Here is a 20,050-nt window from a genome sequence, read left to right as displayed (position 1 = left end):
AGATAATTTCACGTTTGGGTCAGTCGGTTGGCCACCAAAATCGTGAGATATCACAAGGTTTTCTGCTGTGGGGTAATATAAATTCTGAAGTCTATGAGAACAATCCCGTTTCGTTTCAAACCTTGGAGCAAAACAGTATGCGCTTCGTTCGCCAGTGACTAGTATGAATTAGTCATCGATAATTGTACTGAACGTATGGACCATCTGATACGTAGCCGCAGCCAACATTTGAAAGAGATTATCTTCAAAAAATAAATGCAAAAGAATGTTATTTTGAATGATAATAAACATTCCCTATTAAATTTGAAGTTTCTGTGTTTTTTTTTTTAATGTAGGGAAGCTCGAATTGGATCACCCTTTAGTTACTGGACAAGCGAAACAGGGCGAAACACGACGATCCAACTCGACGTTTTTCAATATTTTATCAATATTTTCGATAATTGGCCTTCCTGAGTGTGCTGGATCTTTGATAACAAGGCGAGATACAAATTACTACAGCCACCTTTTGGAAAAATAACGTATTTCTCTTCTAGATCAATTTTGTAAATATATATATATTTTACATAAGCTGGTATAGTCTTCCTTTCTATAGGATGTATTTTTTCTCTAATTATTTTAATAAATATATGTCAATATAAAACGTAACTAACTTAACAATAATTTGATATAGATTTAATCTCGAATAGTCTGGCAGCACCATTTAGGCGTGAAAGCCGCTGACAATGATGACCGATGACAAACCGCAAATATGTGGCAAACAATGCATGCGTGAGAGTCAGCAAAGATTGGCGAATAAACGAACAAATCAATGAGCGAACAAAAGAGCACGCTCGCGTAGAAATAAATGCGAAGTCCACATACACACATAGGCAGGCTCGTTCGCACATCATCATGTGGCATCATACTAACGCATAGCTGCCACGCCGGGTAGCGGCGCCGCTCTTTCAACACAACGCATGCGCTGCAACAAAACGACCTTCCGACACACTACTACCGCCCCCCACGTCGCCAATCCACAATTTGGCATCGCCTACAGGCTGACAGCGATGTCACCGACTCTCCAAACACTATGTGATGTGAATGGGTATGTGTTGTTATTTCATACTTTTGTGCGTTTGACACACGCGATAGCTCTCGGCATATCCAACGCAAAATTTGCATACCAACTAATTCGTGCAATGACAATTGACTAATTGTCGCACGCAAAGCCTAAACTGCAGGTGCTCACGCAGCCAACACGTTTCGCTGACTCAACCTTAAGGTGAGACGAGGTCGACGACAGCAGTGGCGGCTGGCGGCTAGCTCCTCGTATAATTATTATGAAACCGTTAGGGTGGTGTTGTATGCTAGCGGCAGCCAGCAATACACTTGCCGCGATGCGTCTATGCTTTGGACAGGTCTGACATGAATTTGTGCGTGTGGAACCGAAGTGTGGCATGCAAGTCAGATGCTCAATGAGCACCAATACTCTGGCCGCCCCTTCAGTTAGGGGGTGAAAAGAGGTATAAGGGCATGCCAAAGCAAACCAAAGCAAATATTGGCACGCCACTAACGAAGAGGGTGCCGCAGTGGTGACGAAAGGCCAATGTGTGTGAGTACGCTGAGCATATATAGTCCACAAGAGCGAAAGATAGATATGAAAGTTTTCGTATAGTTGAGAGCTGTTTGCTCGAGCACGAAATATTCTGCGAGTGACTTATGCTAAATGAGCGAATTTCGGTAATCAGCCATCCATGTGCCGACGCATACACAGCCATGTGCCATAAATGGGGGAGGCCCGTGCTGTGGTTGTTGTTGTTGTTAGTGACTAAATGTCATAGATTGCCTAGCGCAATTCGGTGGTGCTTTCATATTTACGTATGTATGTACATATAATTGGTCGCAAGCATATTTGAAGAGTGAAAATTATAGGTTAGCAAGTGTCGGCTGTCACCCTTTACGATTCAGTATTGGCGTGTACTCGGCGCATACGGAGCAGTAGTTGATATTCACGGCGCAAGCGAGCAAAGAAGATCTGAAGAACAAAAACATTTCACTGTATGTCGGACGGTCAGCGCTGTGTCTGTGAATAATCAGCAGCAAGAAAAAAATGTATAATTAACTAAAAATTCTAGTTTGTTGCGAAAATTTCTAATTTGTGGTGTGTTGAGCAAATAACTGTTATTTAACGAAAGCTGATTTAATTGTGCGGCGGTCTACAAAGCATAGAAAAAGGTGTGGAAAGTATATTTTTTTTTATCGGAATTTCAGTGGTGTTTAAGAGCAAATGTGTCTGTGTGTGTGCGTTGCTGCTGTGAATCAGTTTTTATAACGAAAATTTTTGGAAAAGCCTATATCGATAACCAGCTTCTCATAGTGGTGCAAAAAAGCCCCGAAAAAAAGCGGTTGCGAAATCTCGTTTGTAAAAAGAAAAGAGTGTGAGTGTAAAAAAGTGAAGTAACACTACTCATTGTAAACCGATAAATGTATGAAAATCGCAGAAAACTTGGCAGGAAGTGAGCGAGAGTAGGGTTAGAGTGGCGCAGGAAGAGGAAACGAATAGCAAGTGAAAGCAGGCGAGGAGCAGAGAAAAGGGAGAAAAAAGTGTTAGTAACGATAATCAGAGTAAAAGCTGTAAAAGAAGCGGTACAGAAGGATAAAAAAGAAGAAGAAGAGCAGTAAGAAGAAGAAAAATAAGAAGAGGAAAAATAAAAATTGGAAGAGGAGGCAGAAAAATAAGAAGAGGAAGAAAATAAAATAAGAACAGGAAGAAGATAAAATAAGTTGAGTAGGAATTAGAAGTACGAAGGGAGTATAACAGACGGAAATAGGGTATATACTAAGCAAAAATTATGGGGAAAGAGTGAGAAGAGGCAGTTTATTTGAAGTTAGCGGTCTATGATGAGCAATATGTAGATAACAGTTTTAAGATAGAAATATATAGAAAACAGATGCATAGAAAGAGTAGCGGAGAAAAAAGCGGGAAACAGCGGGCATGTAGTGAAAGGAAATAAAGAAAAACTTTTTAAAATAAAATTGAGTTAAGAAAGCAAACAGGATAAATAATAGTAATCTTTTTTTAATAAGCTAAAAGTTAGCACAAGAATTAAGAAAGCAAGCAAAATAAATAATAGTATAAAATACTTTTTTATTAATAAACTAAAAGTTAGCACAAAGGAGAGAAATTAGATACTAAAAAAGAAAAAAAAAAAAAACGAAATAAAAACAGCTGAACCTTTATACAGCGGTTGTCATAGTAGTTACAGTAAGAGAGAAAAGAAAAATTCAGTGAAAATTACGCCAAAGGAAACAGCGATTGACATAGCAGCAGCAGTTACAACCACAACGGACTCAAAACGGAGTAGAAACTGAGTCGAAAGCTTCGCAGCAGCATTGACATATAACTTATGAGTAAGTAAATGTTTCTATTGACGAGTTAAGGAGTGCGTGAGTGAGTGAGTTTTGTTAGAAAAATGAACTTTTTTCTGGAATACTCATTTGTGTTCTGTCCTTAAAACAGTCGGAGTTGCGTAAACTCCGAAACAATCGCGAGTAAGCTACATTAACAGTACAAGAAATAATTTTGATATTTAAAAAGTTCGCAAATATTTCGTTAGCGGTTTGTATAATGCTGATAAGCTTGATACCAACCACAGCGCAATCACTTAAGAAGCGGAAATATCGCTACTTTCATACCGCATTATGATAACTACACAGTGAGTGGCACATGTTTCTGATTTATGTATATGGCCCGCACTTTAATTTTTAGAAATCTGACTGCAAAAAAATCTTCTCTTATCGCTTCAAATTTAATAAATCGGCTTGGTATGAGCATGATTCAGTCAGTATGTCACATATTACAGTGGTGAATACAGAGGAGGGAAATGGGGGAAACTTCCCTCTCCATGGGCTAAAAATCTTATTAGTAATTTTATTACTCTGAAAAAATTTAAAGTGGCAGAAATATAATCCAGAAATAAATTCGCCACTGTAGTTACAAAGTGTAGCACCGTATGTAGATTCATTTGAAGCGACTCGATAGAGAACTTGGAGTACATGCTGCATTCAGCTTCATCTTCAGTCGTGTTCATCCACTCAGCGTGATTCTTCAGAAAAAACCGATCGATCTGGCAAAGGCATCAAATATGATAGATACATTTCTTGTAATGTTCCGAAATCGAAGACCAAAGACTGCGGAATACGGCGGCAGAACTAAAGCGAATAAACAGGGTCTCAGTGTACATTTCTCTGTTGGATACAATCGGCGTAGATTTAAAGACGCGTTTTCTGGAGAAGTATTGGATAGATTTCAACTTAGTTTGCTGCTTCCAGAAAAACTGTGTGCTTTGAAAACCAAAGAAATAGAACATCTTATTGATTGCTTGACAGATAGATTCAAAGGCCTTTTGGGTAATGACAACGTTCTGTGACGTTTGAAGCTCAAAGGTGAACTTGATCACCGGCAGTGGCATTGGAGACAAAGGCAAAAGTGAAAAGGTAACAAGTTACCGACTACTGCTTAGGAGACGCTGAAGAACTGCGAGCTCTGAACATTCTTTTCGGTCACTTCGCTGCATTAAAACTTCCACTATGGCTGAGGACGAACAAAATTTAGGCTAGATTGATCGCCCAAGCATCGTGACATAGAAGTCACTGCGGAAGAAGTTCTCGAAATATGCTCAACGACCTGACTACAGTATTATACATTGCAATAAAGTACATATATCACCCGCACGTCTAGGATTTATAATGTGGTTTATTAATTTAGTAGGATTTGATATTAGAATGTCGATTTGAAACTGTATAAAGACTACTATATTTAAAATATAATCTTAATGTTTCAAGCAAATGTCAATTATTGTCCAAGGCAACGCTACAATCATTGAAAACATTTATTTAGATCGGATTACTATAGCAATGCAGATGTCATACAAACTGAGAGTGACAGAACAACATGACAAGAAAGAATTAGCAAAACGTTTACCATTTGATGTAAACAGAGCATCATTAGAGAGAAGGTCGACTATTGGCTATGATTGTAGTGAATTGTTGAAGAAACAAAAAAAATGCTTCAGGAAAACCGGATTAGTCTGACAGTATCCTGCCCGGGAATAATTGACTTCAATATCCCTTCTTCTCTCGTTTATTGGAAACAAATCATTTGATGATTACATTTTGAAGAGTATAGTAAGTCTTTATTGCTTTAGAGTGTCTTTGAAAGCAAAGTACATTTCCTCGTGATTCTATGAACTTTTTACTCAATTTTTGGTTTGAGTCAGCGCGCCTGTAAAAGATTAACTATAAATCAAATTACAAATGAAACCAAAATACTTGAGAAACATATCATAATATACGCCCAAACTAACCTACAAAATCGTCATCAACGTGTGAATGGCACTATTTTTATGTCCGAGCGTTGTAGATTTTGCATACTTGCAGAAACGAAACAAAAAAAAAAAACAAAGAAATAAAAAAGGGAAGAAAAGATACGCCAAGAATTCAAAAAATTAAGAAAACACGATAAATACAAAATACTTTGTTTGAGTACAAATTTCCAATATACACACAAACCTATGTGTTGTATACTGTACGCAATAGACGACGCTAGAAAATCTACGACAAAAAAGGTATTTTTAGCACAAGATTTCTATGCGGCACTTCCTCCCCGCAGTACAAAAGCGAACGCATGAGACCTGATTGTGGCAGCAGCGTCAGCTCATAAAGTGTCGCACTTGAGGCATTTAAATGCCTTTAAGGTGCTATAAACTGATGGCTGTATGCATATTATGTATGTATGTGTATATACAAAGATATTAGGTTGAGACAAAAAAAAAAACAAAAACAAAAAAAAAAAATAAATAAATAAAAGTAAAAAAATTAATATCGAATTTATTGCTTAAAATTAAACTATTTGCAGATAAAAAAAATATCCCTGCAAGGCAGAATTTTCAGCTTAATTTTCGAAGGTTTCGAAGAGTTTGCAAAGTCTCACATACTGTCTAAAAATACGTAAAAACTACTTTTTTATTAAAAATATTACAATCGTCAAAAATAGAATTTATGTTGCGAACTCGCGTAGAGCAGAAAATTTTTGGAGTTGAGATGTGAATTTTCATTTTTTATAAAAGGAAAAAGTAGAAAACTGTAAGGCGGAGAACTATACCGTTAAAATTTAAATGCTTATGTATGGAAAGATTTTCAGAGAGGTGTCAAAAAATCTATTTTTCGAAGTACCAAACGCAAAATATTCGTTTTTTACCCACTCTAGCGTACAGAGTATATTAAGGGGTTACATGAGTTTCCTCGGATCTTATTTCTACAATTTTTGTTTCATATACAAAATGAAATATTTTATTAGATTGTGAAATTTTTGGAAATCGCGACGCTATTTTCGGTGACCCCTCGGAAAAAATGTCCCCGCATTGGCAGGATAACTCCTGATAGGATAACCTAAAATTATTGTGGTCGTGGTCCTTCACCCTAGTCTTTAAGAATTGTATCTCAAAGACGTGTATGAAATTTCATGAAGATCCGTTGAGTAGTTCTAAAGAAATCCTGCCAACCGACTTCAAAAACACAGTTTCGAGAAAAAAAAGTTTCGAGACGCCGCACTTAGTCTAGGTTTTATGGCTCACCCTAATATGCATACACATACATAGGTATCTATGTATGTATGAAATATAATTTGAAAAGGCGACGCAACTGCTTGCAGTTTTGGCATGCAGTATTAAGATATAGTTAGATATATACTATAAATGTATGTATATTATTTTATATTTTAAATATATTTTTATACAAATTTTCAGTGTATTATTGGTCCACTTACGCGACGCGTCACAAAGGTAATTTAAGTAAGAGAATTAAAAACTTAATTAACAAAATTTAATGCAGAATTTTCCGCTTATTTTCGCCTCCTCAAAGCAAACAGATTTCACTTGTGCGAAAAATCGCAATTATTATGCCATTGTGACTGGCATTGAAATGTGAGGCGAACAGTTGTGACACATAAAAAAAACAAATAAAACTATATGCGAGAACATTAATAATAAAGAACTGTTTTCGAACAGACAAATTCGCTACTTCCGTTTCGTTTCGCGTTTTTTTTTTTTATTTTTCGTACGCAATGAGAAATCGCCTACTTGGCCAAACCAGTTATCAGGCTGTAACTTGCTGCTTACATACATACATATATCCTCAGCGCACGCCATTGCTCTCATCTACTCATAACGTATGCTGCCATTTGTGCTGCATCTTCCTATTAAGCTTGTACTGTGTGGGTTTCTGGGTTGCCGCAAGATGCCGCTTATAGCCATCGTAGACAATGCTACACAACCGACGACGAGTAAATACTCGTAATATGCATACCTTCCAAAAATTAACATACAATTAAAAATGTACTTACATATATAAACATACATACATACATACGTAAAAACAGAACTGCAATGCTAGCCAGCATTCGGCAGTCACCGCTTCATACTGGTCCATGCGCTTTGCAAGCACTTGCTTGTACTCAATTCCACATATCTATGTACATACACAAGCAGTTTCATTTGTCGTCTCGGTTACTGCTCCATTTTGCCGCCCCCATTAGTGAGCACTGCCCGTTAGCGCAGACCCACACCATTTTCGTTGTTCACCTCCAATCTCCAACATCCATCATCCATCCTCCAACATCTAACGTTCGTCCGCTCAAACAGTCATACTTAATTTTTTCCACACTGTACACATTGTTTTTTCCCCTTTCTTTACATTGTTTCGCAGGCTCGTCTCGGTCTGTATCGCTGCTACTGGGTTTTTGTCCATCCATCTAACGGTGTTTTGTGTGTATGTACTAGTGTTTGGTGCTCTACTTGTCATCACCTCATTCATTCATCACATGCTCTCAGAATTGCAGCATCCAAGCCTATCTTCGTTTAACCGCTCTCTATATCTCGCTTTCTCACTCTCACAGTCTGTACACTGAATGCAAGTGTTGCCGATAGCAGACATACTCGTATGCCACTCATTGCTGGTCAATTTGGACTACTGTGTTGCTGGATAGCTTGTTTCGTATGAGTTTATTTAAGGGGTTACATGGGTTTCCTCGGGTAAAGAACAGTTTTTTCTTTAATATTTTTTTCTCATAGAAAAAAAGAAATATTTTATCAAAAGTTTTTATTGTTACAAACATACACTATTAACAAAGAAATTTTGAAATTTTAGGAGAAAAAATATTTTAAACTCGGCCATTGCGATGCCATTTCATGTGACCCATCGGAAAAAAATTGCAATTTCCTTGGCCGGTTAACTCCTTACAGAATCATCTAAAGTAAAAAATATGTGTTTTAGTTAAAACCTTAACTTAGAACTTGGATGAAGAAAAAAAACAAAAAATTTGATTTTTTGCGGACATTTTTACTAAAAAGATGAAAATTTCACTAAAAATTTCGCGACATTGTTCTTCAAATAGTTGTAATCGAAAAAAAATCCTTCACCCAAGTCTTTAAGAATTGTATCTCAAATGCCTGTGTAAAATTTCATGAAGTTCGGTTGAGTAGTACTCGAGAAAGCTTGCCAACCGACAACAAAAATACAGTTTCGTGAAAGACGCGCACTTAGCCTAAGTAGCCTCGGGCGCACAAGTTTCACGGCTGTATCTCCGAAACTATTACTCGGATCAACTAGAAAAGCTACAACAATATTTTAGGGATGTTGTGGAATCTAATAAGACCATAAAAAAATCGTTTTTAAACCCGTAAACCCATGTAACCCCTTAAGTGCTTTACAGAGAAATTCGGTCTTAGATCTGTGTGAAAAACTTTTTTTCTTATCAGGTACGACAATAGATATTCTCTAAATAGTTTTGGTTACGTACACCCGACTGTGGTGAAAACGTTGGATTGAATGTTGTCGTTGAAGCTACTTAAGCATACTAAAATAGCTCAAAAAATGTCGAGTAGGAATTTTAAAGAATTGGTTTTCAGAGGTCTTAATTTCTAGATATACATATATGTGATTAATATTCCCTTTGCTTAAATATCAGTTTCGAAAATTCGCTGTTCTATCTGAGCTCTACTCCAGATATCTATAACAAGTGACACAAGAGAACTGAACTCGATGAAAATGTATTCTTAAGTAATCCTTAGGATCAAACTTCACAAAACCCTATCTGTAACTGTCTCATGTGCTGAAGTCTCTTTAGATTTTCTTCCACGCTTTTGTCGTTCTGTAAAATTGTGATCATTCCTCGTTGTTCGTTCCGTTCATAGCATACTTTTTAGAGCTGAAAACAAAATGCTAAGCAACATCTACATTTTTATACCCAGTAGATAGTCCGAAGTTTGTAACACTCAGAAAGAGAAACACATTAGTGGAATGAAGAATTTGAAGTTCATAATTTTTATTTATGTTTATAATACTTAGTCTCGCCAGCTCTTCAGTTTTATTGCATATTATCAGCGTGTTCAATTAATTTATAAGCTTTTTCCTTTCGATATAAGCGTTAATGATTTGTGCTTTTGGTCTAGTTTTGTATTGCATGTATGAATATGTTTTTTTATCTTCCGCGGACTTTGATAGCAAGACAAAATGAAGCTCACATAAATACATACACATAATATATGTATACTATATACGAGTAATAACTTAGATAGCACACGGTAATATTTAATCACCCGGCAGGTCTTACCACTCGAGTGTGCGGCCACATCATTACGATTGCTTATCTGCGACGACGGAATGGGTGGATTTAATAAGCAGTATTTTTAAATTTCTTATCAGTTTTAAACATTACCTCATAAGTAAAAGTAATAAATGCGATAGCTATAACTAACGTTAGATATTTTTTGTTAGTATATAAGCAGTGTATGTGTATATGTAGGTGTGTTAATATTGGTCGGCGAAAATCGGTTATTTTATTATTTTGTAAAACTAATAGTTGGTGATGATGTCTGGGAGTTAGTTTACTTTTTTGTATTATACTAATAATGATCCCGCAATTTCGGGATTGATTTTACTAACAATTCGGGATTTTGCCATTAACTTTTTTTAAGAAATTTTCTTGATAATTTAACTAAACATTCGGAATTTCGTTAAATTCGTTAATTCGTTTTGTTAATTTCGTTTTTGGGATAAATATTTTTAGGAAGTAATTTCGGGATTAATTTAACAATCATGTGGGAATTTGATAATAATTTCAGAATAAATATTTTTCAGTAAGAAATTTCGGCATCCTTCAAACCAGTTTTTCAGGATCCCGCAAATAAATTTGATTAAAGTTGTTTAGTAAGGAATTTCGGGATTAATTTTACCAACAATTCGGGATTTTGTCAATATATTTTTTTAAAGAAATTTCGGCATTCATTTAAGCAATCATTCGGAAATTCCACAATAATTTCGGGATAAATATTTTTTAGTAAGAAATTTCGGGATTAGTTTAGTCAAACCTTCGGTACTAATATTTTTAGTAAACTTTGTATAGTAGTGGTGTTGTTAATATTTCTAAGTAAGAAATTTTTCTATTAATTTTAGTAATGGTTATTCGGGATATCAACTATAACTTCGGAATAATTTTTTTTAGTAAAATATTCCGTGGTCCACATAACCAATCTTTCAGGATCTCGGAATTAATTTCGGCGAATGTTTTAAAATGATTTTCGGGATTAATTATGCTAACAATTCGGGATTTTGCTATTATAGTTTTTTAAAAGAAATTATGTGATAATGTAAACAACAATTCGGGATTTCGACAATAATTTCGGTATAAATATTGTTTTGTAAAAAAATTCGGGATCCATATAATCAACATTTAAGAATCTCTGAATAAATATCGATATTTTAATTTTTTAATAAGTAATTTCGGGATTAATTATGCTAAAAATTCGGGATTTTGCTATTACATGTATTAAAAAAAAATCGACAATAATTTCGGGATAAATATTTTTTAGTAAGAAAATTAATATTTTCTCGGGATTAATTTGGGCATCAATATTTTTTGTATTACTAATACGGCTTAGTAAGACTTTTCGGGAGTAGTTTGAACAACCGTTCGGAATTAATGTTATGCTTATAAATATCGCGATTAATAAAACCAGTCATTCGGGACTACGATAACAATTTCGGGATAACTATTTTTAGTAAGAAATTTTGGCAGCGCATTTGAGGTATTTCTGTATTAATGTAACCAACCATTCGGGATTCTGGAATTAAAATCTCTAGTAAGAAATATCGGGATTAATGTAACCAACCATACCGCCTTTAGGAGTTAATTTTAGTATTAATATTTCGGGATTATTATAATAAACCTTTCGGTATTTAGGAGTTAATTCCGATATTAATACTGCTTAATATGAGATTTCGGAACTATTTTTATGATATCGGGATCGTAATCGCTATTTGTAAAGTATTTAATTGGCAGGAATGTCGTTTTGAATGTTGATAAGCGATATTTATTATCAACACTTAGTCAACTTTATAACAGTAGCAAGATATATAAACCGCTCTTATACATATGAATATACTTATTTATATTGGGTATGACTAACTCATAAATAACTACTTTAGTACGAATTATAAAAGACTTCTTTCAACAAGCATGTATTTATTACATACTCACATGCACACATACACACGTATGTACATAAACAAAGCGGAAAAAGCCGGTAAAAACACTCAAGGCGCACACTCACTCAATTACAACACACAGTAGCGGTAAAATTTGAGCTGAGTGAGAGAGATGAAGTGAACGATGGCAGAATGGAGAGCATGAGCGCAAACAAAATGAGTGCGCCGAACACATTTGGGTCCACACAAATGCCGTGAGGTCGTGGTTTGAGCGCAATTGTGTAATGATGAGCCAAATTTGCAATAAACCGTGGAGAAAATGTAAGCAAAAGGAATAACATTACTTCGATAACCGGTGCGAGTACAAGAAAAGGGTGAAAGTACAAGCAGACAAACATTTACACACATATATGTATTTTTGGTATACATATGTATGCACTTGTATGTGTGGCGCTATGCGCGGAAATAGCCAAAAACACGAAAAAAAGCATGAAAATGTAAAATGAAAGACAGGCCAAGACATTTTAGCATTGATTTTCAAGGCAGTTGCTGTCGAAAAGGCGGCCGCCACTGCAGCAAACGCGACGCCACGACACGCCAGCCAGGCACGCGCACAAAAAGTGAGCATAACGTAGAGCGTTGCAATGAATTATTCAAAGGCCTCAACGCTGGCACAGTGAAGTTTGTGCGAAAAACAGGCAAAGCAAAGAAAAGTGCGTGCAAAATAGCAAACGGATATGTAATGGAACTCCCTAGAATCCCTAGTGTTGGCGTAAAATAAAAGTGTATGATATTTTTTTCTAAGTAGCAGTGAGCCAATAAGCCAACAGGCAAGTGATAAATAGATAAGGTAAAGCGACGACGGAAGGCTGCCAGGTGTTTCATATGTGCGTGGGTGTGTTCAAAGCTGTTTCTAAGTGTTAGTGTAGTATATAAAAAATAACAAAAATATATATAAAACATATCTAAAATATATATACAATGTATAAACGCGGCTTATTAGCATTATTCGTGTGAAAAGCTGCCAAGCAAAAACGTGCTTTTCAGTCCACTCGTTCTGTATGAAATGCGCAAAGTGTATAAAATATACAACAACAACAATCATGCAATTGGTTAGCATTAATAACACGCTTATTTTGTGCCAGTGTGTGCGTGTAACGGCACTTTTGCCGAAATTTTTGTGCATTTCACCGCATTTTTATTGATTTATTCGCATGGCGTTGCTTATACGCACAGACATACACAAGTGAAAGTGTAACATATAAGCAAGTATGCATGTATTGAAATATATGTATGTGTGTGTGTTTAGGAATCAACATTCAATTATATGTGCCACTGTGTAAACGGCAGTTGGCTATATAAAGCAATTATTGTAAGGCAAATATAATAAATGTATGTACATATGTATGTGTATGTACATATATAATTTATATAAGCACAATTTTGGCGCTTGTCATGAGCCCACAGCCAATGTTACAAACTACACACACAGGCAAACATTTGTATCATTCGCCCAATCACATTTGAGTTTTCTCATTTCATGTTACGTATACGCCGGGTAGCACCTCAAGCTGTGCCACAGTAGCCGAAAATTAGTGCTATATTAACAATTTTAGCATAAAACGAAAGCAACGAATATTGCCAAACAGCTGGTGGTTTCATTGCATCATTGCTGAGTTGGTGTTTCTTAACTTTTTAAGCCAATTTTTCTACTAAAATTTTTTCTCCTAAAATAAATCTATAAAAATAACTATCCTATTGCCCTTAAGTGAGTTAAGGCTTCTGCTGGTTTTGTTGCTATCTATTGATGCCGCCAACGCGTCGTCAAACAGCTACTACTATATTGTTTGTGCTTACGTTTTTATTGCTTTTGGCTGTTGTTGTTATTTTGTCATTGTAAGTATAAAAACAAATCGTTTATGGTAACTGCTGGCGGCAGCTCATCGGTATGAATCATAACCGCACAATAAATGTGAAAATGTCTACATATGTGTGTGTATTGTTTGTAGGCAAAACGGTGTTCAATGTGTATGTGTGTGTTGGCGTATATTGATGTGTGTTTGTAAATACGCGTATATGTGGATATTTATAAAATAACTGTCATAGCTATAAAATGATGGCGTACACATGTGTTTGTGTGTTTAAGTGTGTGCTGGTGAAGTACAAAGTTCTAAAGTACGAAAATGTGGTATCTATAAAGGAAAAATTAAAGAAAAAATATGTGACTGTTAGAAAGTTTAAGAATTTTTATTTTGTATTAATAAAATTTATAAAATTATTGGCTAGTCGATAAAGTATTTTCGTATTTTTAAACAAATTTTAACTTCTTTTTTTATATTTAGAATAATAAATAAATAAATAAATATGTACCATATATGTATGTGTGTATCTTTCACCTTTTTTTAATATTTTCATTAGCTGAAGAGTCGAAGATCGTTCAGAACGAGGCATGTCTTTAACGATCACTCGATCGTCTCTGAAGACTTTCTACCGCTTCTAGGTTTCTGTGTTTGATAAAACCGAGTAACCCTAAGCCTTTTCTAATATTCGCAACGATGGGTTAGAAATACCAAATTTGAAACAAATTCCTTGTTCGATATTTTTATCCATTGTGCAACGCACTACTGAGGTGTATCGACTTAAGCAGCTGCAGTAAAGGAATTGGTTGACAGATCACGCTCATATTTGGCATAGTGATTAAGGACATTTCTACCAACTCGGAGAATTTAATTACAATTTCCGGGTGCTTTTAGACACAATGTAAATGTCAGCTATTTGCTTAAATTAATTTTGTGCTGTTACCTTTGCCAAATAAACAAGTTTTCCATATAAAAACTTGCTTTTAATTGATCAGTTTGTATGGCAGCTATATATTATAGTGATCCGATCTAAAAATTTTTTTCAGAGATTATAGTGTTGGCTTAGAAAATAATACCTGCCAAAATTTGATTAATATATCTCCACAAATGAAAAAGTTTTCCATACAAGCCGTTAATTCTGTGCGTGCAGTTTGTATGGTAGCTATATGATATAGTAGTCCAATCTGAATAATTTTTGCAGAGTTTGTAGCAATGCCTTAGAAAATAAACGCTGCCGAATTTCATGTATATATCTCTACAAACAAAAAGTTTTCCATACAAAAACTTAATTTCGGTCGTCTAGTTTGTATGACAGCTATACGTTATAGTTGTCCGATAGCGGCAATTCCGACAAAAGAGCGACATTTTGGAGGGTAAGCGCGTCTTCAAAATTACAGCAGGATATCTCAAAAATTAAGCGACTACTTCACGTATATGCAGATAGATGGATGTGGCTAAAGCGATTCGGCTCGTCATTCTGATAATATATATATGGTTTTTATAGGGTCTCCGACGATTTTTTCTGGGAACTACAATTTCAGGGAAAATCTAATTTGAGATAGTGTGGCGAATAATCAGTTTTTGAATTTTTGGCCTACTTATTGGAAATTTTTATGATAATATTAAATAAGGCTGACTATTAGTTAACGTAAATAAATGTCTTAGGAACTACAACAACAGTGCCATATAAGCTTTCATGTTTCGGTTAAATCGTTTATAACATTTGAAGCAATCGCAGCAGTAAAATTGATAAGATTAATGGAGATTACTCAGCGCCAAGGAAAAAGAAAAGTAGACAGTAATGATTAAGCGAACACGTGATTCCCTCCAATTGGCCATTTTCTTAATAATTTTTAACTACGCGCATAATTTCGAACAAGTTTATATTGTTTTGTTCGCTACTTCGCCTAACTGATAAGATTACTTTCATTGAGTGGCACCGTAATTGATATCATCGGACTAATCATCATAAGCAAACGACTGAGTAATGATTACTAAGCTTTGTTTCATAAAACTAAACTGTTAAAAAAGTGCAGTTAGCGCAAATATTATGCTGCATGGCATACACAATATAAATATCTACAGTTATGCAATCACTTATCGCTGCTTATCAATAGCGCAGTTAGACTCAATCTTCGCCGCCTTGAGAACTGTTTGTTTTGCGCTTGTTTTAGCTGCTATTGACATGCTATTTTCATTGCTCACCACTCAACGCTGCCCATTTCTCTATTTGCTCGAACCGTAACTGTTACTATTTTTGTTGTTGTCTTTATGGTGACAGTTGTACATTTAGTGGTGACCACAAAAGCTTTGTGTAAACCCCTTGGCGCGCAGAAAGAGCAAACAACGCTGCAAACATACATACAGACGTACAGCAAGTAGCTGCGCCTAGTGCAGCCGGCGTTGGCAGCAAAAATGCATTATGTCACATTTTATCGACAACAATTATCATTGAAAGTATATCATTTTTGTTGTAGTTGTTGCATGTTCTGATTTGTTGGTTTTGTTATTTTTTGTCTGTTTGTTTGTTTGTTCGGCTATGTAGGTACTTATTATGGTGCTGTTGACGTTGTTGGCCGTCAAATTTTATTTCGTCGACGTTCGGCTCGTTAGTAGTCTGGTTGTCAGTTTTGCTGTCACTGTAAGAAGGCCGTTTGCCGGTGGTACGGTACTTCAAATGTGTGTGGGTATTAAATTAAAAAAATTATTTTAATAAAATCAGAAAAGAAATTTCTCCTTAGAACTTTTCTGACGAATAAAAAAGCTTTCAAAATAATGAGCTTTCGTACTTTCAAGCTAAAGCTTATAATATGTTAAATACGTAGAAATAAAAAAATAAAATACAAATTGTACTAACAAAAATTGAAAGAAATTAAAAAAAAAAACAAAATTTGAAAGACAAATTTTCTAGAGCATTTTTTTGATGATTAAAGCTTTCATTTAAATACTTAGTAGTTCACAGTAAAAATTTAGGCTTATGTTTAGAAATGATATCAACAAAACCAGAAAAAAGTTTTTATTCCAAAGCTTTTTCTCGATGAAAAAACTTTCATCCAAATATTAAGCTTTCAAGCTTTATAGGTAGAATTAATTATTTGATGAATGTAAATAATATTAACCAAACCAGAAATGAACTGTTTTTCCAGGGTTGTTTTTTGCTTACTAAAGCTTTTATTTAAATACTGAGCTTCCAAAAAAAAAAAACGTTTCTAGCGCTTTTTGTTGATAACTAAAGTTTTCACTTAAATGATGAGTTTTCCTATTTTACGGTTTATAAATACAAATCGAAAAAATAATACCAACAAAACCATAAAAAACTTCTTCTCGAGAATTTTTTGATTACTAAAGCTTTCACCTAAAAACTGAGCTTTAATGCTTTCTATTCTAGATGAAACTAATTGTGACATATATATAATTCACGTATAAATAATTTCAATAAAGCCAGAAAAAAATTGTCCAGAGCTTTTTGTTGATGAATAAAGCTTTCATTTAAATGCTGAGCTTTCTAAGTTTACGGTTAAATCTTAGAGTTTTAAATACAAAACGAATAAAAATGGTATCAACAAATGCAGAAAAAAATGTTTACTAAAGCTTTCATTTAAATACTGAACTTTCCAGCTTAATCGAATTGTATGATAAACACAAACGTGGCATATTTGGTTAATTTTTACAAATGGAAATGTGAAATTTTTATATTGAAATTTATAGTTAAGTGAAAGCTTCTAAAAAGTGAAAGCTCTAAAGTTAAGTGAAAGCTTCAAAAAAGCGAAAGCTCTTTTGAATCATTATGACATAGGTATACCATACAAATAATCGTCAGAGTGATAAAGTTATAATAACTAAGCGATTCTGAAAGCAATGAAGATGTTGCCAAAAACAGCTTGTCTAAACATTTCATTTTGCTGCTTTTTTTCTTTGGTTCTTTTCAAGAAATTATGAAATTCACAGCATTGGCACAAGAAGTACTAATTCCTTAACTCTTTTTGTTAAAATTTTCTACAAATTTTTGAAATATTTTCGAAAGCTCTCAGTCCATGCTTTATGCTGATGATGTTGATAGCTTTTAAGTCTCATTTGTTAATATGTATGTGTATATATTTTGTGTTTTTGTTCAATCTTTTACCATATTATCAACCCACTGTCCATAGCTTTGTATTGTCTGCGAATTTTTCGCTCATTTATACAATCCAAGAACGGAAATTAAATTGTGTACACAAGTCGACTGGGGAAATTGTTGTTTAGTAGACCAGTTAAATGCGCTTGCTGTGGGAAGTATGAGTAAAATGTAGTACAAAATGATTACATAATTTCGGAAATCTACTTATTTTTGCTACAAACTTGAACGAACTTCTTAACCTGTTGGGCATTATGGGTTTTCATTTTAACCGACCAAATGGGGAATCTTAGTAGTTCGAGCAGGCCGTTGGATTTCTTATGGGACTAGGTATAAATGCTATCCTTCAAGCTTTCAATTTCGGAAAGAACATTGCTGTAGCTTCTCAAGAAACAGTTTGATCGATTAGTAATGGGATTTTTAGGTAGATTTCTGAGATTAGCATGACGAGTTGAGTAGGTTTTGCCATTACTGTCTGTATATACGCGAGCTAGGAACTCAGTTTTTCTGATAATGATGTACTTAACTAACTGTATTTAAGATATATAATATTATAAGCCATACAAATAATCATTAGTTGATTACTATATATTATATATGAAGTCAGTGGTAAATTGTAACTATTAAAATGAGCTGCTTTAATTATATACAATTCTTTACTATTTGTCCGGTATTTCGAAAGTATATATGTATCTATGTACTTATGCCCACCTCAACAACACCATTCCTTTGTAATTATTTATTTTATTTTATTTTTATACATTTTTTCATTCATTACTTTTAATATACTCCAACACATTTTGTCCTCATTGAGTGTCGCAAGTTTACCAGACCCCAGTCTTCTCTGCTGTTGCTTTGCATTTAGTTTATTTTATTCATTCATTTAGTGCACTCATTCATTAGGTTAATTATCCACTGCGGCCATAAGTACAAATATGTATGTGCGCATACGTAGATATATCTACCTATGTGCATATGTATTTATACAGAAGACATGAATAATATGACTTTCGTCTAGCCTAAAAGAGATATCCAAACGAGCACTTAAATATACTACTATGTATGTACATACATTCATATACATATGTATATATGAACGCATTGAAATCACTACTGCTTTGTACTAGAACTCACCTCGCTGTGGATGAATTTTTACTTGTTTTGACGTGTATACATACCCTCTATATACATATGTGTGCACCTACCCATTAGGAGTGTCGTATTTACATAAGTATTTGCATAAATTCATATGGCGGGGGTTTTTACCCCCCTCACTGTCCGGATGGACAAAATGGTCTGTAGTTAAAACCAATTTTGTTGTTTCTTGAAAGAAACCTTTATAATATTCTAAATTCCTATTCTTGAGGCTTTGGAATAACATTTGAGAAACTATTTTTTAATTTAAAAGGTTAGGTTAATCTGGTAGGCCATGTATAGACCTGTTTGGTCGTTTGCGATGCCAGATGCAGTTCAGTTGCTAAGTCCAAGAAGGGTAGTTATTCTATAGGATGCCTGAGCTTGACGTGAGTTTTAACAGAATCAGCAGCCTCACTATCGACACCTCCTCCAGTTTATCAAACTGTGGGGACACCAGATGCTTACAACGTAGTTTTTCCAATGTGAGACGAGGGCACAAGATACGAGTATGCTCCATTGTTTCCCTGGTGCCCTGCAGTAAACATTTCCTGCAGTCTTCTCGATCTGCGTGTGTCAACACCAGACACTGACCGGTTAGTATTTCCATTATGTTCCTATAGTATCTTCTTTTGAGTGCCAATAGGAATCTTTGTGTACTTCCGATCTACCGTTTGGCACATGACTTTCGCTGTTTTGCACCCAGGTAACTCGTTCCATCGAGTTTTGATTTTCTTTACCATACTTTTGTCAAGATCGTCGTATAGACAGTGCATTGGTTTCCCAAGGTTGATCGCGTTTTCGGTTGTTGACAGTACACCATTCTTGGCAATCTCCTCCACTATTTCATTACCCTCAATACCTTTGTGGCTTGGTATCCAGTAGAAGTGAAGTGGCTTACTTCTGACAACATTTTCCACTGCTGCCCTACTTCCCAAGACACTTCGGGCCGATAAACGATACGAGGCAGTAACCTCGATTTGATTGATTGCTTCTTGGCTGTCGACGTAGATGTTCACTCCGGCAACTTAAAATATTGTCTTATGCCTAACTCTGGAAAGTGTATTTCGAGCCATACGTATAGATATAAGTATATAGTTTGGAATGTTAGGCATTGCTAACATTCCTTTAAGCCAAACATCTTTTTCTATGTTTACTTTGTACCTTCTTTCCTAGTTGAAAAGTGGGGTCACGTAGTTGGTGTTTGCCCAACCGAAACTACCTACCAAGCTAAGCTCGAAGATTCTATACGTAAATTCTTCTCCAGTAGTCGGTGGCAGATTTAGTACCAGTTCAAGAGGCGGCGTAGGAGTTTGTCTTAAAGCTCCCGTTATGCACAGCGCAGCAAGCCTCTGAACTCTTTCCATTGGCTTCCGGTGGGAGAAGGAGAGAGCCCCAAGGTTGTGCTGATCATCTGCCT

General features: G+C 35.2%; 1 protein-coding gene across 3 annotated transcripts in view; it reads left to right on the top strand.

Moving 5' to 3' along the window:
- Positions 1-1,950: 1,950 nt before the first annotated feature.
- LOC105226693 (putative fatty acyl-CoA reductase CG5065) overlaps positions 1,951-20,050 on the top strand; it is a 90,790-nt gene continuing 72,690 nt past the window's right edge. The window contains exons 1-2 of one of the 3 annotated variants that reach the window (XM_049451551.1): positions 1,951-2,214; positions 3,146-3,390. The gene's annotated coding sequence lies outside the window, so the exon portion shown is untranslated. The remainder of the gene's footprint in view (positions 2,215-3,145; positions 3,391-20,050) is intronic. The other 2 variants (XM_049451549.1, XM_049451554.1) reach the window with 2 other exon arrangements.

This window comes from Bactrocera dorsalis, chromosome 3, assembly GCF_023373825.1.
Source record: "Bactrocera dorsalis isolate Fly_Bdor chromosome 3, ASM2337382v1, whole genome shotgun sequence".
Classification (NCBI taxonomy): Eukaryota; Metazoa; Arthropoda; class Insecta; order Diptera; family Tephritidae; genus Bactrocera; species Bactrocera dorsalis.
The sequence above is the reverse complement of the archived record's forward strand: the minus strand, read 5'-3'. Positions and strand labels throughout refer to the sequence as shown.